The following is a 26,755-nucleotide window of genomic DNA, read 5'->3' on the forward strand; positions in this document are numbered from 1 at the left end:
ATGAAACACAGAAATTGCATCGGAATTACATAGAAAAGAGACAATGCCGACTTAAGTACAGGAACACTGATTCTTCTTCCTGACTATATCTTGATCCATTACTGTGACACTAGTTATAGTTTCCGATGCTTCACTTCAGGTTTACTGTATCCCTTGTACCTTCTTATTGACGATGAAACACAGAAATTGCATTGGAATTAAATACAAAAGGCACAATGCCGACTTAAGTACAAGAAGACTGACTCTTCTTACCGACTATGTTTGGAACCATTCCTGTGACACTAGTTGAAGATTCCGATGCTTCACTTCAGGTTAACTGCAACCCTAGGACCTTCTTATTGACGATGAAACACAGAAATTGCATCGGAACCAAATACAAAAGGCACAATGCCGACTTCAGTACAAGAAGACTGACTCTTCCTACTGTCTGTGTTTTGAACGATTCCTGTGACATTTGTTATAGATTCCGATGCTTCACTTCAGGTACTGTATCCCTTGGGTCTTCTTATTGACGATGAAACACAGAAATTGCACCGGAATTAAATACAAAAGCGACAATGAATACTTAAGTACAAGAAGTAGGAGCCTTCTTACTGTCTATGTTTTAAACCATTCCTGTGACATCAGTTCTAGATTCCGATGCTTCACTTCAGGTTTACTGTATCCCTCTGACCATCTTATTGACGATGAAACATTGAAATTGAATCGGAATTGAATAAAAAAGGCACAATGCCGACTTAAATAAAAGAAGATTGTCTCTTCTTACTGACTATATCTTGATCCATTCCTGTGACACTAGTTATAGATTCCGATGTTCCACTTCAGGTTTACTGTATACCTTGGACCTTCTTATTGACGATGATACACAGAAATTGCATCGGAATTAAATACAAAAGCGACAATGAATACTTAAGTACAAGAAGTCGGAGACTTCTTACTGTCTATGTTTTAAACCATTCCTGTGACATCAGTTCTAGATTCCGATGCTTCACTTCAGGTTTACTGTATCCCTCTGACCATCTTATTGACGATGAAACACAGAAATTGTATCGGAATTGAATAAAAAAGGCACAATGCCGACTTAAATAAAAGAAGATTGACTCTTCTTACTGGCTATGTTTTGAACCATTCCTGTGACACTAGTTGTAGATTCCGATGCTTCACTTCAGCTTTAATGTATCCCTTGGACCTTCTTATTGACGATGAAACACTGAAATTGCATCGGCATTAAATAGAAAAGGCACAATGCCGACTTAAGTAGAAGAAGACTGACTCATCTTACTGACTATGTTTGGAGCCATTCCTGTGACACTAGTTAAAGATTCCGATGCTTCACTTCAGGTTTACAGTGTCCCTCTGACCTTCTTATTGACGATGAAACACAGAAATAGCATCTGGATTAAATACAAAAGGCACTTTGCCGACTTAATTACAAGAAGACTGACTCTTCTTACAGACTTTGTTTGAACCTTTCCTGTGACACTAGTTATAGATTCCGATACTCCACTTCAGGTTTACTGTATCCCTTGGACCTTCTTATTGACGACGAAACACAGAAATTGCATCGGAATTAAATAGAAAAGGCACAATGCCGACTTATGTACAAGAAGACTGTCTCTTCCTAATGACCATGATTTGAACCATTCCTGTGACACTAGTTGTAGATTCCGATGCTTCACTTCTGGTTTACTGTATCTATCGGACCTTCGTATTGACGATGAAACACAGAAATTGCATCGGAATTAAATACAAAAGCACAATGCCGACTTAAGTACAAGAAGACTGACTCTTCTTACTGTCTATGTTTTGAACGAATCCTGTGACATTAGTTATAGATTCCGATGCTTCACTTCTGGTTTACTGTATCCTTTGGACGTTCTTATTGGCGACGAAACACAGAAATTGCTTCGGAATTAAATAGAAAAGGCACAATGCCGACATAAGTACAAGAAGACTACCTCTTCCTACTGTCTATGCTTTGAACCATTCCTGTGACACTAGTTATAAATTCCAATGCTTCACCTCAGGTTCACTGTATCCCTCTGACCTTCTTATTGTCGATGAAACACAGATATAGCATCGGAAATAAATAGAAAAGGCACAATGCCGTCTTAAGTACAAGCAGACTGACTCTTCTTACTGTCTATGTTTTGAACCATTCCTGTGACAGTAGTTATGGATTCCGATGCTCCACTTCAGGTTTACTGTATCCCTTGGACCTTCTTATTGACGATGAAACACAGGAAATGCATCGGAATTAAATACAAAAGGCACAATGCCGACTTAAGTACAAGAAGACTGACTCTTCTTACTGAGTATGTTTTGAACCATTCCTGTGACACTAGTTATAGATTCCGATGCTTCACTTAAGGTTTACTGTATCCCTCTGACCTTCGTATTGACGATGAAACACAAAGATTGCATCGGAAATAAATTCAAAAAGGACAATGCCGACTTAAGTACATGTAGACTGAATCTTCCTACTGTCTATGTTATGAACCATTCCTGTGTCACAAGTTATAGATTCCAACGCTTCATTTCAGGTTTACTGTATCCCTTGGACCATCTTATTGACGATGAACCACAGATAGTGCATCGGAATTAAATACAAAAGGCACAATGCCAACTAAAGTACAAGAAGACAGACTCGTCCTACTGTCTATGTTTTGAACCATTCCTGTGACACTAGTTATAGATTCCGATGTTTCACATCAAGTTTACTGTATCCCTCTGACCTTCTATTTCACGATGAAACACAGAAATTGCATCGGAATTAAATAGTAAAGGCACAATGCCGACTTAAGTACAAGACAACTGACTCTTCATACTGACTATGATTTGAACAATTCCTGTGACACTAGTTATGGGTTCCGATGCTTCACTTCAGGTTTACTGTTTCCCTTGGACCTTCTTATTGGCGACGAAACACAGAAATTGCATCGGAATTAAATAAAAAAGGCACAATGCCGACTTAAGTACAAGAAGGCTGACTCTTCCTACAGTCTATGTTTTGAACCATTCCTGTGACACTAGTTATAGATTCCAATGCTTCACCTAAGGTTCACTGTATCCCTCTGACCTTCTTATTGACGATGAAACACAGAAATTGCATCGGAATTAAATAGAAAAGGCACAATGCCGTCTTAAGTACAAGCAGACTGACTCTTCTTAGTGTCTATGTTTTGAACCATTCCTGTGGCGCTAGTTACACATTCCGATGCTTGACTTCAGGTTTACTGTATCACTTGGACCTTCTTATTGACGATGAAACACAGAAATTGCATCGGAATTAAATACAAAAGGCAGAATGCCGACTTAAGTACAAGAAGACTGACTCTTCTTACTGACTATGTGATGAACCATTCCTGCGACACTAGTTATAGATTCCGATGCTTCACTTCAGGTTTACTATATCCCTCTGACCTTCTTTTTGACGAGGAAACACAGAAATTGCATCGGAATTAAATAGAAAAGGCACAATGCCGACTTAAGTACATGTAGACTGAATCTTCCAACTGTCTATGTTTTAACCGATCCTGTGACACTAGTTATAGATTCAGATGCTTCATTTCAGGTTTACTGTATCCCATGGACCTTCTTATTGACGATGAAACGCAGATAGTGCATCGGAATTAAATAGAAAAGGCACAATGCCAACTTAAGTACAAGAAGACTGACTCTTCCTACTGTCTATGATTTGAACCATTCCTGTGACACTAGTTATATATACCGATGCTTCACTTCAGGTTTACTGTATCCCTCTGACCTTCCTTTTGACAATGAAACACAGAAATTGCATCGGAATTAAATAGAATAGGCACAATGCCGACTTAAGTACAAGAAGACTGACTCATCTTACTGTCTAGATCTTAATCCATTCCTGTGACACTACTTATAGATTCCGATGCTTCACTTCAGGTTTACTGTATCCCTTGGACCTTCTTATTGACGATGAAACACAGAAATTGCATCGGAATTAAATACAAATTGCACAATGCCGACTTCAGTACAAGAAGACTGACTCTTCTTACCAAATATGTGTTGAACCATTCCTGTGACAATAGTTATTGATTCCGATGCTCCACTTCAGGTTTACTGTATCCCTTGGACCTTCTTGTTGACGATGAAACACAGAAATAGCATCGAAATTAAATACAAAAGGCGCAATGCCGACTATTGTACACGAAGACTGACTCTTCTTACTGACTATGTTTTGAACCATTCCTGTGACACTAGTTATAGATTCCGATGCTTCACTTCAGGTTTACTGTATACCTCTGACCTTCTTTTTGACGATGAAACACAGAAATTGCAACGGAGCTAAATAGAAAAGGCACAATGCCGACTTAAGTACAAGAAGACTGACTCTTCTTACTGACTATACCTTGATCCATTCCTGTGACACTAGTTATAGATTCCGATGCTTCACTTCAGGTTTACTGTATCCCTTGGACCTTCTTATTGACGATGAAACTCAGAAATTGCATCGGGAATAAATACAAATGGTACAATGCCGACTTAAGTACAAGAAGACCGACTCTTCCTACTGTCTATGTTTTGAACGATTCCTGTGACATTAGTCATGGATTCCGATGCTTCACTTCAGGCGTACTGTATCCTTTGGACCTTCTTATTAGCGACGAAACACAGGAATTGCATCGGAATTAAATAGAAAAGGCACAATGCCGACTTAAGTAAAAGAAGTCTGACTCTTCCTACTGTCTATGATTTGAACCATTCCTGTGACACTAGTTATAGATTCTGATGCTTCACCTCAGGTTCACTGTATTTCTCTGACCTACTTATTGACGAATAAACACAGAAATTGCATCGGAATTAAATAGAAAAGTCATAATGCCGTCAAGCAGACTGACTCTTCTTAGTGTCTATGTTTTGAACCATTCCTGTGACGCTAGTTACACATTACGATGCTTCACTTCAGGTTTACTGTATCCCTTGGACCTTCTAATTGACGATGAAACACAGAAACTGCATCGGAATTAAATACAAAAGTCACAATGCCGACTTAAGTACAAGAAGACTGACTCTTCATACTGACTATGTGTTGAACCATTCCTGTGACACTAGTTAGAGATTCCGATGCTTCCCTTCAGGTTTACTGTATCCCTCTGACCTTCTTATAGACGATGAAACACAGTTATTGCATCGGAATTAAATTGAAAAGGGCACAATGCCAACTAAAGTACAGGATGACTGACTCTTCTTACTGTCTATGTTTTGAATCACTCCTGTGACACTAGTTATGGATTCCGATGCTCCACTTCAGGTTTACTGTATCCTTTGGACCTACTTGTTGACGATGAAACACAGAAATTGCTTCGGAATTAATTCCAAAAGCACAATGCCGACTTAAGTACAAGAAGACTGACTGTTCTTACTGACTATGTTTTGAACCATTCCTGTGACACTAGTTATAGATTCCGATGCTTCACTTCAGGTTTACTGTATCCCATTGACCTTCTTATTGACGATGAAACACAGAAATTGCATCGGATATAAATACAAAAGGCACAATGCCGACTTAAGTACATGTAGACTGAATCTTCCCTCTGTCTATGTTTGAACCATTCCTGTGACACTAGTTATAGATTCCGATGCTTCTTTTGAGGTTTACTGTATCCCTTGGACTTTCTTATTGACAATGAAACACAGATAGTGCATCGGAATTAAATACAAAAGGCACAATTCCAACTTAAGTCCGAGAAGACTGACTCATCTTACTGACTAGATGTTGATCCATTCCTGTGACACTAGTTATAGATTCCGATGCTTCACTTCAGGTTTACTGTATCCCTTGGACCTTCGTATTGACGATGAAACACAGAAATTGCATCGGAATTAAATATAAAAGGTACAATGCCGACTATTGTACACGAAGACTGACTCTTCTTACTGACTATGATTTGAACCATTCCTGTGACACTAGATATAGATTCCGATGCTTCACTCCAGGTTTACTGTATACCTCTGACCTTCTTTTTGACGATGAAACACAGTAATTGCATCGAAATTAAATAGAAAAGGCACAATGCCGACTTAAGTACAAGAAGACCGACTCTTCCTACTGTCTATGTTTTGAACGATTCCTGTGACATTAGTTATGGATTCCGATGCTTCACTTCAGGCTTCCTGTATCCTTTGGACCTTCTTATTAGCGACGAAACACAGGAATTGCATCGGATTTAAATAGAACAGGCACAATGCCGACTTAAGTAAAAGAAGTCTGACTCTTCCTACTGTCTATGTTTTGAACCATTCCTGTGACACTAGTTATAGATTCTAATGCTTCACCTCAGGTTCATTGTATCCCTCTGACCTTCTTATTGACGATGAAACACAGAAATTGCATCGGAATTAAATAGAAAAGTCATAATGCCGTCTTAAGTACAAGCAGACTGACTCTTCTTAGTTTCTATGTTTGAACCATTCCTGTGACGCTAGTTACACATTCCGATGCTTCACTTCACGTTTACTGTATCCCTTTGATCTTCTTATTGACGATGAAACACAGAAATTGCATCGGAATTAAATACAAAAGGCACAATGCCGGCTTAAGTACAAAAAGACACACACTTCTTACTGACTATGTGTTGAACCATTCCTGTGACAATAGTTAGAGATTCCGATGCTTCACTTCAGGTTTACTGTATCCCTCTGACCTCCTTAGTGACGATAAAAACAGTAAATGCATCGAAATTAAATAGAAAAGGCACAATGCCGACTTAAGTACAAGAAGACTGACTCTTCTTACTGACTATATCTTGATCCATTCCTGTGACACTAGTTATAGAATCCGATGCTTCACTTCAGGTTTACTGTATCCTTTGGACCTTCTTATTGACGATTAAACACAGAAATTGCATCGGAACTAAATACAAATGGCACAATGCCGACATAAGTACAAGCCGACCGACTCTTCCTACTGTCTATGATTTGAACGATTCCTGTGACATTAGTTATGGATTCCGATGCTTCATTTCAGGTTTACTGTATCCTTTGGACCTTCTTATTGGCGACGAAACACAGAAATTGCATCGGAATTAAATAGAAAATGCACAATGCCGACTTAAGGACAAGAAGACTGACTCTTCCTACTGTCTATGTTTTGAACCATTGCTGTGACACTAGTTATAGATTCCGATGCTTCACATCAGGTTCACTGTATCCCTCTGACCCTCTTATTGACGATGAAACACAGAAATGGCATCGGAATTAAATAGAAAAGGCACAATGCCGTCTTAAGTACAAGCAGACTGACTCTTCTTAGTGTCTATGCTTTCAACCATTCCTGTGACACTAGTTATTGATTCCGATGCTTCACTTCAGGTTTACTGTATCCCTCTGATCTTCTTATTGACGATGAAACGCAGATAGTGCATCGGAATTAAATAGAAAAGGCACAATGCCAACTTAAGTACAAGAAGACTGACTCTTCCTACTGTCTATGATTTGAACCATTCCTGTGACACTAGTTATATATACCGATGCTTCACTTCAGGTTTACTGTATCCCTTGGACCTTCTTATTGACGATGAAACACAGAAATTGCATCGGAATTAAATACAAATTGCACAATGCCGACTTAAGTACAAGAAGACTGACTCTTCTTACTAAATATGTGTTGAACCATTCCTGTGACAATAGTAATTGATTCCGATGCTCCACTTCAGGTTTACTGTATCCCTTGGACCTTCTTGTTGACGATGAAACACAGAAATTGCATCGAAATTAAATACAAAAAGCACAATGCCGACTATTGTACACGAAGACTGACTCTTCTTACTGACTATGTTTTGAACCATTCCTGTGACACTAGTTATAGATTCCGATGCTTCACTTCAGGTTTACTGTATACCTCTGACCTTGTTTTTGACGATGAAACACAGAAATTGCAACGGAATTAAATAGAAAAGGCACAATGCCGACTTAAGTACAAGAAGACTGACTCTTCTTACTGACTATACCTTTATCCATTCCTGTGACACTAGTTATAGACTCCGATGCTTCACTTCAGGTTTACTGTATCCCTTGGACCTTTTTATTGACGATGAAACACAGAAATAGCATCGGAATTAAATACAAATGGCACACTGCCGATTTAAGTACAAGAAGACTGACTCTTCTTACTAAATATGTGTTGAACCATTCCTAAGACACTAGTTATGGATTCCGATGCTCCACTTCAGGTTTACTGTATCCCTTGGACCTTCTTATTGACGATGAAACACAGAAATTGCATCGGAACTAAATACAAATGGCACAATGCCGACTTAAGTACAAGAAGACCGATTCTTCCTACTGTCTAAATTTGAACGATTCCTGTGACATTAGTTATGGATTCCGATGCTTCACTTCAGGCTTACTGTATCCTTTGGACCTTCTTATTAGCGACGAAACACAGGAATTGCATCGGAATGAAATAGAAAAGGCACAGTGCCGACTTAAGTAAAATAAGTCTGACTCTTCCTACTGTCTATGTTTTGAACCATTCCTGTGACACTAGTTATAGATTCTGATGCTTCACCTCAGGTTCACTGAATCCCTCTGACCTTCTTATTGACGATGAAACACAGAAATTGCATCGGCATTAAATAGAAAAGGCACAATGCCGTCTTAAGTACAAGCAGACTGACTCTTCTTATTGTCTATGTTTTGAACCATTCCTGTGACGCTAGTTACACATTCCGATGCTTCACTTCAGGTTTACTGTATCCCGTGGATCTTCTTATTGACGATGAACCACAGAAATTGCATCGGAATTAAATACAAAAGGCACAATGCCGACTTAAGTACATGAAGACTGACACTTTTTACTGACTATGTGTTGAACCATTCCTGTGACACTAGTTATAGATTCCGTTGCTTCACTTCCGGTTTACTGTATACCTCTGACCTTCTGTTTGACGATGAAACACAGAAATTGCATCGGAATTTAATAGAAAAGGCACAATACCGACTTAAGTACAAGAAGACTGACTCTTCTTACTGACTATATCTTGATCCATTCCTGTGACACTAGTTATAGATTCCGATGCCTCACTTGAAGTTTACTGTATCCTTTGGACCTTCTTATTGACGATTAAACACAGAAATTGCATCGGAACTAAATACAAATAGCACAATGCCGACTTAAGTACAAGAAGACCGACTCTTCCTACTGTCTATGTTTTGAACGATTCCTGTGACATTAGTTATGGATTCCGATGCGTCACTTCAGGCTTACTGTATCCTTTGGACCTTCTTATTAGCGACGAAACACAGGAATTGCATCGGAAATAAATAGACAAGGCACAATGCCGACTTAAGTACAAGAAGACAGACACTTCTTACTGACTATGTGTTGAACCATTCCTGTGACAATAGTTAGAGATTCCGATGCTTCACTTCAAGTTTAGTGTATCCCTCTGACCTCCTTAGTGACGATAAAACACAGTAATTGCATCGAAATTAAATAGAAAAGGCACAATACCGACTTAAGTAAAAGAAGTCTGACTCTTCCTACTGTCTATGTTTTGAACCAATCCTCTGACACTTGTTATAGATTCCGATGCTTCACCTCAGGTTTACTGTATCCCTCTGACCTTCTTATTTACGATGAAACACAGAAATTGCACCGGAATTAAATACAAAAGGCACAATGCCGACTTAAGTACAAGAAGACTGACTCTTCCTACTATCAATGTTTTGAACGATTCCTGTGACATTAGTTATAGATTCTGATGCTACACTTTAGGTTTACTGTATCCTTTGGACCATCTTATTGGCGGCGAAATACAGAAATTGAATCGGAATTAATTAGAAAAGGCACAATGCCGACTTAAGTAAAAGAAGACTGACTCTTCTTACTGTCTATGTTTTGAACCATTCCTGTGACACTAGTTCTAGATTCCGATGCTTCACTTCAGGTTTACTGTATCCCACTGACCTTCTTATTGACGATGAAACAAATAAATTGCATCGGAATTAAATACAAAATGCACAATGCCCACTTAAGTACAAGAAGACTGACTCTTCATACTGTCTATGATTTGAACCATTCCTGTGACACTAGTTATAGATTCCGATGCTTCACTTCAGGAATACTGTATCCCTTGGACCTTCTCATTGACGATGAAACACAGCAAATGCATCGGAATGAAATACAAAAGGCACAATGCCGACTTAAGTACAAGAAGACTGACTCTTCTTACTGACTGTTTTGAACCATTCCTGCGACACTAGTTATAGATTCCGATGCTTCACTTCAGGTTTACTGTATCCCTTGGACCTTCTTATTGATGATGAAACACAGAAATTGCATCGGAGTTAAATAGAAAAGGCACAATGCCGACTTAAGTACAAGAAGACTGACTCTTCCTACTATCTATGTTTTGAACCATTCCTGTGACACTAGTTATATATTCCGATGCTTCATTTCAGGTTTACTGTATCCCTCTGACCTTCTTTTTGACGATGAAACACACAAATAACATCGGAATTAGATACAACAGGCACAATGCCGACTTAAGTACAGGAAGACTGACTATTCTTACTGACTATGTTTTGAACCATTCCTGTGTCACTAGTTATAGATTCCGATGCTTCACTTCAGGTTTACTCTATCCCTAGGACCTTCTTATTGACGATGAAACCCAGAAATTGCAACGGAACTAAATACAAAAGGCACAATGCCGACTTATGTACAAGAAGACTGACTCTTCTTACTGTCTATATTTGAACCATTCCTGTGACACTAGTTATAGACTCCAATGCTTCACTTCAGGTTTAGTGTATCGCTTGCACCTTCTTATTGACGATGAAACACAGTAATTGCATCGAAATTAAATAGAAAAGGCACAATACCGACTTAAGTAAAAGAAGTCTGACTCTTCCTACTGTCTATGTTTTGAACCATTCCTCTGACACTTGTTATAGATTCCGATGCTTCACCTCAGGTTCACTGTATCCCTCTGACCTTCTAATTGACGATGAAACACAGAAATTGCATCGGTATTAAATAGAAAAGTCACAATGCTGTCTTAAGTTCAAGTAGACTGTCTCTTCTTAGTGTCTATGTTTTGAACCATTCCTGTGACGCTAGTTACACATTCCGATGCTTCACTTCAGGTTTACTGTATCCCTTGGACCTTCTTATTGACGATGAAACACAGAAATTGCATCGGAATTAAATAGAAAAGGCACAATGCCGTCCTAAGTCAAGCAGACTGTCTCTTCTTAGTGTCTATGTTTTGAACCATTCCTGTGACGCTAGTTACACATTCCGATGCTTCACTTCAGGTTTACTGTATCCCTTGGATCTTCTTATTGACGATGAAACACTGAAATTGCATCGGAATTAGATACAAAAGGCACAATGCCGACTTAAGTACAAGAAGACTGACACTTCTTACTGACTATGTGTTGAAAAATTCCTGTGACGCTAGTTACACTTTACGATGCTTCACTTCAGGTTTACTGTATCCTTTGGACCATCTTATTTGAGACGTAATACAGAAATTGCATCGGAATCAATTAGAAAAGGCACAATGCCGACTTAAGTACAAGAAGACTGACTCTTCTTATTGTCTATGTCTTGAACCATTCCTGTGACACTAGTTATAGATTCCGATGCTTCACTTCAGGTTTACTGTATCCCTTGGACCTTCTCATTGACGATGAAACACAGCAAATGTATCGGAATTAAATACATAAGGCACAATTCCGACTTAAGTACAAGAAGACTGACTCTTCTTGCTGACTGTTTTGAACCATTCCTGCGACACTAGTTATAGATTCCGATGCTTCACTTCAGGTTTAATGTATCCCTCTGACCTTCTTATTGACGATAAAACACAGAAATTGCATCGGAATTAAATACAAAAGGCACAATGCCGACTTAAGTACAAGAAGACTGACTCTTCATACTGTCTATGTTTTGAACCATTCCTGTGACACTAGTTATACATTCCGATGCCTCACTTCAGGTTTACTGTATCCCTTTGACCTTCTTATTGACGATGAAACACAGAAATTGCATCGGAATTATATACAAAAGGCACAATGCCGACGTAAGTACAAGAAGACTGACTCTTCTTACTGACTATGTGTTGAACCATTCCTGTGACACTAGTTAGAGATTCCGATGCTTCATTTCAGGTTTACTGTATCCCTCTGACCTTCTTATTGACGATGAAACACAGTAATTGCATCGGAAATAAATTGAAAAGGGCACCATGCAGACTCAAGTACACGAAGACTGACTGTTCTTACTGTCTATGTTTTGAACCATTCCTGTGACACTAGTTATAGATTCCGATGCTCCACTTCAGGTTTACTGTATCCCTTGGACATACTTGTTGACGATGAAACACAGAAATTGCATCGGAATTAAATCCAAAAGGCACAATGCCGACTTAAGTACAAGAAGACTGACTCTTCATACTGACTAGGATTTGAATCATTCCTGTGACACTAGTTATAGATTCCGATGCTTCACTTCAGGTTTACTGTATCCCTCTGACCATCTTATTGACGATGAAACACAGAAATTGCATCGGATATAAATACAAAAGGCACAATGCCGACTTAGTACATGTAGACTGAATCTTCCTACTGTCTATGTTTGAACCATTCCTGTGACACTAGTTATAGATTCCGATGATTCACTTCAGGTTTACTGTATCCCTCTGACCTTGTTATTGACGATGAAACACAGATATATCATCGGAATTAAATAGAAAAGGCACAATGCCGACTTAAGTACAAGAAGACTGACTCTTCTTACTGACAACGTTTGAACCATTCCTGCGACACTAGTTATAGATCCGATGCTTCACTTCTGGTTTAGTGTATCCCTCTGACCTTCTTATTGACGATGAAACACAGAAATTGCATCGGAATTAAATAGAAAAGGCACAATGCCGACTTAAGTACAAGAAGACTGACTCTTCTTACTGTCTATGTTTTGAACCATTCCTGTGACACTAGTTATTGATTCCGATGCTTCACTTCAGGTTTACTTTATCCCTTGCACCTTCTTATTGACGATGAAACTCAGAAATTGCATCGGAAATATATACAAAAGGCACAATGTCGACTTAAGTACAAGAAGACTGACTCTTCCTACTGTCTATGTTTTGAACGATTCCTGTGACATTAGTTATAGATTCTGATGCTACACTTTAGGTTTACTGTATCCTTTGGACCATCTTATTGGCGGCGAAATACAGAAATTGAATCGGAATTAATTAGAAAAGGCACAATGCCGACTTAAGTAAAAGAAGACTGACTCTTCTTACTGTCTATGTTTTGAACCATTCCTGTGACACTAGTTCTGGATTCCGATGCTTCACTTCAGGTTTACTGTATCCCACTGACCTTCTTATTGACGATGAAACAAAGAAATTGCATCGGAATTAAATACAAAATGCACAATGCCCACTTAAGTACAAGAAGACTGACTCTTCATACTGTCTATGATTTGAACCATTCCTGTGACACTAGTTATAGATTCCGATGCTTCACTTCAGGAATACTGTATCCCTTGGACCTTCTCATTGACGATGAAACACAGCAAATGCATCGGAATTAAATACAAAAGGCACAATGCCGACTTAAGTACAAGAAGACTGACTCTTCTTACTGACTGTTTTGAACCATTCCTGCGACACTAGTTATAGATTCTGATGCTTCACTTCAGGTTTACTGTATCCCTTGGACCTTCTTATTGATGATGAAACACAGAAATTGCATCGGCATTAAATAGAAAAGGCACAATGCCGACTTAAGTACAAGAAGACTGACTCTTCCTACTATCTATGTTTTGAACCATTCCTGTGACACTAGTTATATATTCCGATGCTTCATTTCAGGTTTACTGTAATCCTCTGACCTTCTTTTTGACGATGAAACACACAAATAACATCGGAATTAGATACAACAGGCACAATGCCGACTTAAGTACAGGAAGACTGACTATTCTTACTGACTATGTTATGAACCATTCCTGTGTCACTAGTTATAGATTCCGATGCTTCACTTCAGGTTTACTCTATCCCTAGGACCTTCTTATTGACGATGAAACCCAGAAATTGCAACGGAACTAAATACAAAAGGCACAATGCCGACTTATGTACAAGAAGACTGACTCTTCTTACTGTCTATATTTGAACCATTCCTGTGACACTAGTTATTGACTCCAATGCTTCACTTCAGGTTTAGTGTATCGCTTGCACCTTCTTATTGACGATGAAACACAGAAATTGCATCGGAATTAAATACAAAAGGCACAATGCCGACTTAAGTAAAGAAGACTGACCCTTCTTACTGTCTATGTTTTGAACCATTCCTGTGACACTAGTTACAGATTCCGATGCTTCACTTCAAGTTTACTATATCCCTCTGACTTTCTTGTATACGATGAAACACATAAATTGCATCTTAATTAAATACAAAAGGCACAATGCCGAATTAAGTACAAGAAGACTGACTCTTCGTACTGACTATGTTTTGAACCTTTCCTGTGACACTAGTTATAGATTACGATGATTCACTTCAGGTTTACTGTATCCCTTGACATTCGTATTGACGATGAAATACAGAAATTGCATCGGAAATAAATACAAAAGGCACAAAACCGACTTAAGTACAAGAAGATAGACTCTTCTTACTGTCTATGTCTTGATCCATTCCTGTGACACTATTTATAGATTCCGATGCTTCACTTCAGGTTTACTGTATGCCTTGGACCTTCTTATTGACGATGAAACACAGAAATTGCATCGGAATAAAATACAAAGGCACAATGCTGACTTAAGGACAAGAAGACTGACTCTTCTTACTGTCTATGTTTTGAACCAGTTCTGTGACACTAGTTATAGATTCCGATGCTACACACCAGGTTTACTGTATCCCTTGGACCTTCTTATTGACGATGAAACACAGAAATTGCATCCGAATTAAATACAAAAGCCACAATGCTGACTTAAGGACAAGAAGACTGACTCAGCTTAATGACTATGATTTTAACCATTCCTGTGACACTAGTTATAGATTCCGAAGCTTCACTTCAGGTTTCCTGTATCCCTCTGACCTTCTTATTGACGATGCAACACAGAAATTGCACCGGAATTAAATACAAAAATCACAATGCCGACTTAAGTACAAGAAGACTGACTCTTCTTACTATATATGTTTTGAACCCTTCCACTGACACTAGTTATAGATTCCGATGCTTCACTCCAGGTTTACTGTATCCCTTGGACCTTCTTATTGACGATGAAACACTGAAATTGCATCGGAATTAAATACAAAAGGCGAAATGCCGACTTAAGTACAAGAAGCCTGACACTTCCTACTGTCTATGATTTGAACCATTCCTGTGACACTAGTTATAGATTCCGATGCTTCACTTCAGGTTTACTGTATTCCTCTGACCTTATTGACGATGAATCACTGAAATTGCATCGGAATTAAATACAAAAGGCAAAATGCCGACTTAAGTTCAAGAAGCCTGACACTTCCTACTGTCTATGTTTTGAACCATTCCTGTGACACTAGTTATAGAATCCGATGCTTCACTTCACGATTACTGTATCATTAGGACCTTCTTATTGACGATGAAAACAGAAATTACATCGGAATTAAATACAAAAGGCACAATGCCGACTTAAGTACAAAGAGACTCACTCTTCTTACTGACTATGATTTGAACCATTCCTGTGACGCTAGTTATAGATTCCGATGCTTCACTTCAGGTTTCCTGTATCCCTTGGACCTTCTTATTGAAGATGAAACACAGAAATTGCATCGGAATTAAATACAAAAGGCACAATGCCGACTTTAGTACTGTCTATGTGTTGAACCATTCCTGTGACACTAGCAATAGATTCCGATGCTTCACTCCAGGATTACTGTATCCCTTGGACCTTCTTATTGACAATGAAACACAGAAATTGCATCAGAATTAAAAACAAAAGGCACAAGGCCGACTTAAGGACAAGAAGAATGACTCTTCTTACTGACTGTGTTTTGAACCATTCCAGTGACACTAGTTAAAGATTCCGATGCTTCACTTCAGGTTTACTGTATCCCCCTGACCTTCCTATTGACGATGAAACACAGAAATTGCACCGGAATTAAATACAAATGGCACAATGCCGACTTAAGTACAAGAAGACTGACTCTTCTTACTGTCTATGTTTTGAACCATTCCATTGACACTAGTTATAGATTGCGATGCTTCACTCCAGGTTTACTGTATCCCTTGGACCTTCTTATTGACGTTGAAACACAGAAATTGCATCGGAATTAAATACAAAAGGCACAATGCCGACTTAAGGACAAGAAGACTGACTCTTCTTTCTGACTATGTTCTTAACCATTCCTGTGACACTAGTTATAAATACCGATGCTTCACTTCAGGTTTACTGTATCCCTCTGACCTTCTTATTTACGATGAAACACAGAAATTGCACCGGAATTAAATACAAAAGGCACAATGCCGACTTAAGTCCAAGAAGACTGACTCTTCTTACTGTCGATGATTTGAACCATTCCATTGACACTAGTTATAGATTCCGATGCTTCACTCCAGGTTTACTGAATCCCTTGGACCTTCTTATTGACGATGAAACACTGAAATTGTATCGGAATTGAATAGAAAAGGCACAATGTCGACTTAAGTTCAAGAAGACTGACTCTTCTTACTGACTATGTTTAGAACCATTCCTGTGACACTAGTTTAAAGATTCCGATGCTTCACTACAGGTTTCCTGTATATCTTGGACCTTCTTATTGACGATGAAACACAGAAATCGCATCGGAATTAAATACAAAAGGCACAATGCCGACTTAAGTACTGTCTACGCTTTGAACCATTCCTGTGACACTAGTTATAGATTCCGATGCTTCACTCCAGGTTTACTGTATCCCTTGGACCTACTTATCGAAGATGATACACAGAAATTGCATCGGAATTAAATACAAAAGGCACAATGCCGACTTAGGTACATGAAGACTGACTCTTCTTACTGTCTATGTTTTGAACCAGTTCTGTGACACTAGTTATAGATTCCGATGCTACACACCAGGTTTACTGTATCCCTTGGACCTTCTTATTGACGATGAAACACAGAAATTGCATCCGAATTAAATACAAAAGCCACAATGCTGACTTAAGGACAAGAAGACTGACTCAGCTTAATGACTATGATTTTAACCATTCCTGTGACACTAGTTATAGATTCCGATGCTTCACTTCAGGTTTACTGTATTCCTCTGACCTTATTGACGATGAATCACTGAAATTGCATCGGAATTAAATACAAAAGGCAAAATGCCGACTTAAGTACAAGAAGCCTGACACTTCCTACTGTCTATGTTTTGAACCATTCCTGTGACACTAGTTATAGAATCCGATGCTTCACTTCACGATTACTGTATCATTAGGACCTTCTTATTGACGATGAAAACAGAAATTACATCGGAATTAAATACAAAAGGCACAATGCCGACTTAAGTACAAAAAGACTGACTCTTCTTACTGACTATGTTTTGAACCAATCCTGTGACACTGGTTATAGATTCCGATGTTTAACTTCAGGTTAACTGTATCCCTTGGACCTTGTTATTGACGATGAAACACAGAAATTGCATCGGAATGAAATACAAAAGGCACAATGCCCACTTAAGTACAAGAAGACTGTATCATCTTACTGTCTATGTTTAGAACCATTCCTGTGACACTAGTTATAGATTCCGATGCTTCACTCCAGGTTTACTGTATCCCTTGGACCTTCTTATTGACGATGAAACACAGAAATTGCATAGGAATTAAATACAAAAGGCACAATGCCGACTTAAGGACACAAAAACTGACTCTTCTTACTGACTGGGTTTTGAACCATTCCTGTGACACTAGTTGTAGATTCCGATGCTTCACTTCAGGTTTACTGTTCCCTCTGACCTTCTTATTGACGATGAAACACAGAAATTGCATCGGAATTAAATAGAAAAGGCACAATGCCCACATAAGTACAAGAAGACTGACTCCTCTTACTGTCTATGATTTGAACCATTCCATTGACTCTAGTTATAGATTCCGATGCTTCACTCCAGGTTTCCTGTATCCCTTGGACCTTCTTATTGACGATCAAACACAGAAATCGCATCGGAATTAAATACAAAAGGCACAATGCTGACTAAGGTACATGAAGACTGACTCTTCTTACTGTCTATGTTTTGAACCATTCCTGTGACACTAGTTATAGATTCCGATGCTACACACCAGGTTTACTGTATCCCTTGGACCTTCTTATTGACGATGAAACACAGAAATTGCATCGGAATTAAATACAAAAGCCACAATGCTGACTTAAGGACAAGAAGACTGACTCAGCTTACTCACTATGTTTTTAACCATTCCTTTGACACTAGTTATAGATTCCGATGCTTCATTTCAGGTTTACTGTATCCCTCTGACCTTCTTATTGACGATGAAACACAGAAATTCCATCGGAATTAAATACAAAAGGCACAATGCCGACATAAGTACAAGAAGACTGTATCTTCTTACTGTCTATGTTTTGAACCATTCCTGTGACACTAGTTATAGATTCCGATGCTTCACTCCAGGTTTACTGTATACCTTGGACCTTCTTATTGACGATGAAACACAGAAATTGCATCGGCAATAAATACAAAAGGCACAATGCCGACTTAAGGACAAGAAGACTGACTCTACTTACTGAATATGTTTTGAACCATTCCTGTGACACTAGTTATAGATTCCGATGCTTCACTTCAGGTTTACTGTATCCCTCTGACCATCTTATTGACGATGCAACACAGAAATTGAACCGGAATTAAATACAAAAATCACAATGCCGACTTAAGTACAAGAAGACTGACTCTTCTTACTATCTATATTTTGAACCCTTCCACTGACACTAGTTATATATTCCGATGCTTCACTCCTGGTTTACTGTATCCCTTGGACCTTCTTATTGGCGATGAAACACTGAAATTGCATCGGAATTAAATACAAAAGGCAAAATGCCGACTTAAGTACAAGAAGCCTGCCTCTTCCTACTGTCTATGTTTTGAACCATTCCTGTGACACTAGTTATAGATTCCGATGCTTCACTTCAGGTTTACTGTATCCCTCTGACCTTATTGACGATGAATCACAGAAATTGCAACTGAATTAAATACAAAAGGCACAATACCGACTTAAGTACACGAAAGCCTGACTCTTCTTACTGTCTATGTTTTGAACAATTCCTTTGACACTAGTTATAGAATCCGATGCTTCACTTCAGGATTACGGTATCATTTGGACCTTCTTATTGACGATGAGAACAGAAATTACATCGGAATTAAATACAAAAGGCACAATGCCGACTTAAGTACAAAAAGACTCACTCTTCTTACTGACTATGTTTGGAACCATTCCTGTGACACTGGTTATAGATTCCGATGCTTCACTCCAGGTTTATTGTATCCCTTGGACCTTCTTATTGACGATGAAACACAGAAATTGCATAGGAATTAAATACAAAAGGCACAATGCCGACTTAAGGACAAGAAAACTGATTCTTATAAACTGACTGGGTTTTGAACCATTCCTGTGACACTAGTTATAGATTCCGATGCTTCACTTCAGGATTAATGTTCCCTCTGACCTTCTTATTGACGATGAAACACAGAAACTGCATCGGAATTAAATAGAAAAGGCACAATGCCGACATAAGTACAAGAAGACTGACTCCTTTTACTGTCTATGATTTGAACCAATCCATTGACTCTAGTTATAGATTCCGATGCTTCACTCCAGGTTTACTGTATCCCTTGGGCCTTCTTATTGACGATGAAACACTGAAGTTGCATCGGAATTAAATACAAAAGGCACAATGCGCCTTAAGTACAAGAAGACTGACTCTTCTTACTGACTGTGTTTTAGAACCATTCCTGTGACACTAGTTATAGATTCCGATGCTTCACTCCTGGTTCACTGTATCCCTAGGACCTTCTTATTGACGATGAAACACAGAAATTGCATCGGAATTAAATACAAAAGGCACAATGCCGACTTAAGTACATGAAGACTGACTCTTCTTACTGTCTATCTTTTGAACCATTCCTGTGACACTAGTTATAGATTCCGATGCCACACTCCAGGTTTACTGTATCCCTCTGACCTTCTTATTGACGATGAAACACAGAAATTGCATCGGAAGAAAATACAAAAGGCACAATGCCGACTTATGTACAAGAAGACTGTATCTTCTTACTGTCTATGCTTTGAACCATTCCTGTGACACTAGTTATAGATTCCGATGCTTCACTCCTGGCTCCCTGTATCCCTAGGACCTTCTTATTGACGATGAAACACAGAAGTTGCATGGGAATTAATTACAAAAGGCACAGTGCCGACTTAAGGACAAGAAGACTGACTCTTCTTACTGACTATGTTTTTGAACCAATTCTGTGACAGTAGTTATAGAATCCGATTCTTCACTTCAGGTTTACTGTATCCCTCTGACCTTCTTATTGACGATGAAACACAGAAATTGCACCGGAATTTGATACAAAAGGCACAATGCCGACTTAAGTACAAGAAGAGTGGCTCTTCTTAGTGTCTATGTTTTGAACCATACCATTGACACTAGTTATAGATTCCGATGCTACACTCCAGGTTTGCTGTATCCCTGGGACCTTCGTATTGACGATGAAACACTGAAATTGCTTCGGAATTAAATACAAAAGGCAAAATGCCGACTTAAGTACAAGAAGACTGACTCTTCCTACTGTCTATGTTTTGAACCATTCCTGTGACACTAGTTATAGAATCCGATGCTTCACTTCACGATTACTGTATCATTAGGACCTTCTTATTGACGATGAAAACAGAAATTACATCGGAATTAAATACAAAAGGCACAATGCCGACTTAAGTACAAAAAGACTCACTCTTCTTACTGACTATGTTTTGAACCAATCCTGTGACACTGGTTATAGATTCCGATGTTTCACTTCAGGTTAACTGTATCCCTTGGACCTTGTTATTGACGATGAAACACAGAAATTGCATCGGAATGAAATACAAAAGGCACAATGCCCACTTAAGTACAAGAAGACTGTATCATCTTACTGTCTATGTTTAGAACCATTCCTGTGACACTAGTTATAGATTCCGATGCTTCACTCCAGGTTTACTGTATCCCTTGGACCTTCTTATTGACGATGAAACACAGAAATTGCATAGGAATTAAATACAAAAGGCACAATGCCGACTTAAGGACACAAAAACTGACTCTTCTTACTGACTGGGTTTTGAACCATTCCTGTGACACTATTTATAGATTCCGATGCTTCACTTCAGGTTTACTGTTCCCTCTGACCTTCTTATTGACGATGAAACACAGAAATTGCATCGGAATTAAATAGAAAAGGCACAATGCCCACATAAGTACAAGAAGACTGACTCCTCTTACTGTCTATGATTTGAACCATTCCATTGACTCTAGTTATAGGTTCCGATGCTTCACTCCAGGTTTACCGTATCCCTTGGACCTTCTTATTGACGATGATACACTGAAATTGCATCGGAATTGAATGGAAAGGCACAATGCCGACTTAAGATCAAGAAGACTGACTCTTCTTACTGACTATGTTTTGAACCATTCCTGTGACACTACTTATAGATTCCAATGCCTCACTTCAGATTTACTGTATCCCTTGGACCTTCTTAATGACGATGAAACACAGAAATTGCATCGGAATTAAATACAAAAGGCACAATGCCGACTTAAGTACATGAAGACTGACTCTTCTTACTGACTATGTTTTGAACCATTCCTGTGACACTAGTTATAGATTCCGATGCTTCACTTCAGGTTTACTGTATCCCTTGGACCTTCTTATTGACGATAAAACACAGAAATAGCATCAGAATTAAATACAGAAGGCAGAATGCCGACATAAGTACATGAAGACCGACTCTTCTTACTGACTATGTTTTGAACCATTCCTGTGACACTAGTTATAGATTCCGATGCTTCACTCCAGGTTTCCTGTATCCCTTGGACCTTCTTATTGACGATGAAACACAGAAATTGCATCGGAATTAAATACAAAAGCCACAATGCTGACTTAAGGACAAGAAGACTGACTCAGCTTACTCACTATGTTTTTACCCATTCCTGTGACACTAGTTATAGATTCCGATGCTTCATTTCAGGTTTACTGTATCCCTCTGACCTTCTTATTGACGATGAAACACAGAAATTCCATCGGAATTAAATACAAAAGGCACAATGCCGACATAAGTACAAGAAGACTGTATCTTCTTACTGTCTATGTTTTGAACCATTCCTGTGACACTAGTTATAGATTCCGATGCTTCACTCCAGGTTTACTGTATACCTTGGACCTTCTTATTGACGATGAAACACAGAAATTGCATCGGCAATAAATACAAAAGGCACAATGCCGACTTAAGGACAAGAAGACTGACTCTACTTACTGAATATGTTTTGAACCATTCCTGTGACACTAGTTATAGATTCCGATGCTTCACTTCAGGTTTACTGTATCCCTCTGACCTTCTTATTGACGATGCAACACAGAAATTGAACCGGAATTAAATACAAAAATCACAATGCCGACTTAAGTACAAGAAGACTGACTCTTCTTACTATCTATATTTTGAACCCTTCCACTGACACTAGTTATAGATTCCGATGCTTCACTCCTGGTTTACTGTATCCCTTGGACCTTCTTATTGGCGATGAAACACTGAAATTGCATCGGAATTAAATACAAAAGGCAAAATGCCGACATAAGTACAAGAAGCCTGACTCTTCCTACTGTCTATGTTTTGAACCATTTCTGTGACACTAGTTATAGATTCCGATGCTTCACTTCAGGTTTACTGTATCCCTCTGACCTTATTGACGATGAATCACAGAAATTGCAACTGAATTAAATACAAAAGGCACAATACCGACTTAAGTACACGAAAGCCTGACTCTTCTTACTGTCTATGTTTTGAACAATTCCTTTGACACTAGTTATAGAATCCGATGCTTCACTTCAGGATTACGGTATCATTTGGACCTTCTTATTGACGATGAAAACAGAAATTACATCGGAATTAAATACAAAAGGCACAATGCCGACTTAAGTACAAAAAGACTCACTCTTCTTACTGACTATGTTTGGAACCATTCCTGTGACACTGGTTATAGATTCCGATGCTTCACTCCAGGTTTATTGTATCCCTTGGACCTTCTTATTGACGATGAAACACAGAAATTGCATAGGAATTAAATACAAAAGGCACAATGCCGACTTAAGGACAAGAAAACTGATTCTTATAAACTGACTGGGTTTTGAACCATTCCTGTGACACTAGTTATAGATTCCGATGCTTCACTTCAGGATTAATGTTCCCTCTGACCTTCTTATTGACGATGAAACACAGAAACTGCATCGGAATTAAATAGAAAAGGCACAATGCCGACATAAGTACAAGAAGACTGACTCCTTTAACTGTCTATGATTTGAACCATTCCATTGACTCTAGTTATAGATTCCGATGCTTCACTCCAGGTTTACTGAATCCCTTGGGCCTTCTTATTGACGATGAAACACTGAAGTTGCATCGGAATTAAATACAAAAGGCACAATGCGCCTTAAATACAAGAAGACTGACTCTTCTTACTGACTATGTTTTGAACCATTCCTGTGACACTAGTTATAGATTCCGATGCTTCACTCCTGGTTCACTGTATCCCTAGGACCTTCTTATTGACGATGAAACACAGTAATTGCATCGGAATTAAATACAAAAGGCACAATGCCGACTTAAGTACATGAAGACTGACTCTTCTTACTGTCTATCTTTTGAACCATTCCTGTGACACTAGTTATAGATTCCGATGCCACACTCCAGGTTTACTGTATCCCTCTGACCTTCTTATTGACGATGAAACACAGAAATTGCATCGGAAGAAAATACAAAAGGCACAATGCCGACTTAAGTACAAGAAGACTGTATCTTCTTACTGTCTATGCTTTGAACCATTCCTGTGACACTAGTTATAGATTCCGATGCTTCACTCCTGGCTCCCTGTATCCCTAGGACCTTCTTATTGACGATGAAACACAGAAGTTGCATGGGAATTAATTACAAAAGGCACAGTGCCGACTTAAGGACAAGAAGACTGACTCTTCTTACTGACTATGTTTTTGAACCAATTCTGCGACACTAGTTATAGAATCCGGTTCTTCACTTCAGGTTTACTGTATCCCTCTGACCTTCTTATTGACGATGAAACACAGAAATTGCACCGGAATTTGATACAAAAGGCACAATGCCGACTTAAGTACAAGAAGAGTGACTCTTCTTAGTGTCTATGTTTTGAACCATACCATTGACACTAGTTATAGATTCCGATGCTACACTCCAGGTTTGCTGTATCCCTGGGACCCTCGTATTGACGATGAAACACTGAAATTGCTTCGGAATTAAATACAAAAGGCAAAATGCCGACTTAAGTACAAGAAGACTGACTCTTCCTACTGTCTATGTTTTGAACCATTCCTGTGACACTAATTATAGAATCCGATGCTTCACTTCAGGTTTACTGTATCCCTCTGACCTTATTGACGATGAAACACAGAAATTACATCGGAATTAAATACAAAAGGCACAATACAGGCTTAAGTACAAGACGATAGACTTTTCTTACTGTCTATGTCTGGATCCATTCCTGTGACACTATTTATAGATTCCGATGCTTCACTTCAGGTTTACTGTATCGTTTGAACCTTCTTATTGACGATAAAACACAGAAATTACATCGGAATTAAATACAAAAGGCTCAATGCCGACTTAAGTACAAGAAGACTGACTCTTCCTACTGTCTATGTTTTGAATCATTTCTGTGACACTAGTTATAGAATCCGATGCTTCACTTCAGGTTTACTGTATCCCTCTGACCTTATTGACGATGAAACACAGAAATTGCATCGGAATTAAATAGAAAAATCATAATGCCGACTTAAGTACAAGAATACTGACCCTTCTTACTGTATATGTTTTGAACCATTCCTGTGACACTAGTTATAGATTCCGATGCTTGACTTCAGGTTTACTGTATCCCTGGGACATTCTTATTGACGATGCAACACAGAAATTGCACCGGAATTAATTACAAAAGTCACAATGCCGACTTAAGTACAAGAAGACTAACTCTTCTTACTATCTATGTTTTGAACCCTTCCACTGACACTAGTTATAGATTCCGATGCTTCACACCAGGTTTACTGTATCCCTTGGATCTTCTTATTGACGATGAAACACTGAAATAGCATTGCAATTAAATACAAAAGGCAAAATGCCGACTTAAGTACAAGAAGCCTGACTCTTCCTACTGTCTATGTTTTGAACCATTCCTGTGACACTAGTTATAGATTCCGATGCTTCACTTCAGGTTTACTGTATCCCTCTGATATTATTGACGATGAATCACAGAAATTGCAACGGAATTAAATACAAAAGGCACAATACCGACTTAAGTACACGAAAGCCTGACTCTTCTAACTGTCTATGTTTTGAACAATTCCTTTGACACTAGTTATAGAATCCGATGCTTCACTTCAGGATTACGGTATCATTTGGACCTTCTTATTGACGATGAAAACAGAAATAACATCGCAATTAAATACAAAAGGCACAATGCCGACTTAAGTACAAAAAGACTCACTCTTCTTACTGACTATGTTTGGAACCATTCCTGTGACACTGGTTATAGATTCCGATGCTTCACTTCAGGTTAACTGTATCCCTTGGACCTTGTTATTGACGATGAAACACGGAAATTGCATCGAAATGAAATACAAAAGGCACAATGCCAACTTAAGTACAAGAAGACTGTATCTTCTTACTGTCTAAGTTTTGAACCATTCCTGTGACACTAGTTATAGATTCCGATGCTTCACTCCAGGTTTACTTTATCCCTTGGACCTTCTTATTGAGGATGAAACACAGAAATTGCATAGGAATTAAATACAAAAGGCACAATGCCGACTTAAGGACAAGAAAACTGACTCTTGTTACTGACTGGGTTTTGAACCATTCCTGTGACACTAGTTATAGATTCCGATGCTTCACTTCAGGATTAATGTTCCCTCTGACCTTCTTATTGACGATGACACACAGAAATTGCATCGGAATTAAATACAAAAGGCACAATGCGCCATAAGTACAAGAAGACTGACTCTTCTTACTGACTATGTTTTGAACCATTCCTGTGACACTAGTTATAGATTCCGATGCTTCACTTCAGGTTTACTGTATCCCTTGGACCTTCTTATTGACGATGAAACACAGAAATTGCATCGGAATTAAATACAAAAGGCACAATGCCGACTTAAGTACATGAAGACTGACTCTTCTTACTGACTATGTTTTGAACCATTCCTGTGACACTAATTATAGACTCCGATACTTCACTTCAGGTTTACTGTATCCCTTGAACCTTCTTATTGACGATGAAACACAGCAATTGCATCGGAATTAAATACAAAAGGCACAATGCCGACTTAAGTACATGAAGACTGACTCTTCATACTGTCTATGTTTTGAACCATTCCTGTGACACTAGTTATAGATTCCGATGCCACACTCCAGGTTTACTGATCCCTCTGACCTTCTTATTGACGATGAAACACTGAAACTGCATCGGAA

Source organism: Schistocerca serialis, chromosome 2 (genome assembly GCF_023864345.2).
Source record: "Schistocerca serialis cubense isolate TAMUIC-IGC-003099 chromosome 2, iqSchSeri2.2, whole genome shotgun sequence".
NCBI classification, from domain to species: domain Eukaryota; kingdom Metazoa; phylum Arthropoda; class Insecta; order Orthoptera; family Acrididae; genus Schistocerca; species Schistocerca serialis.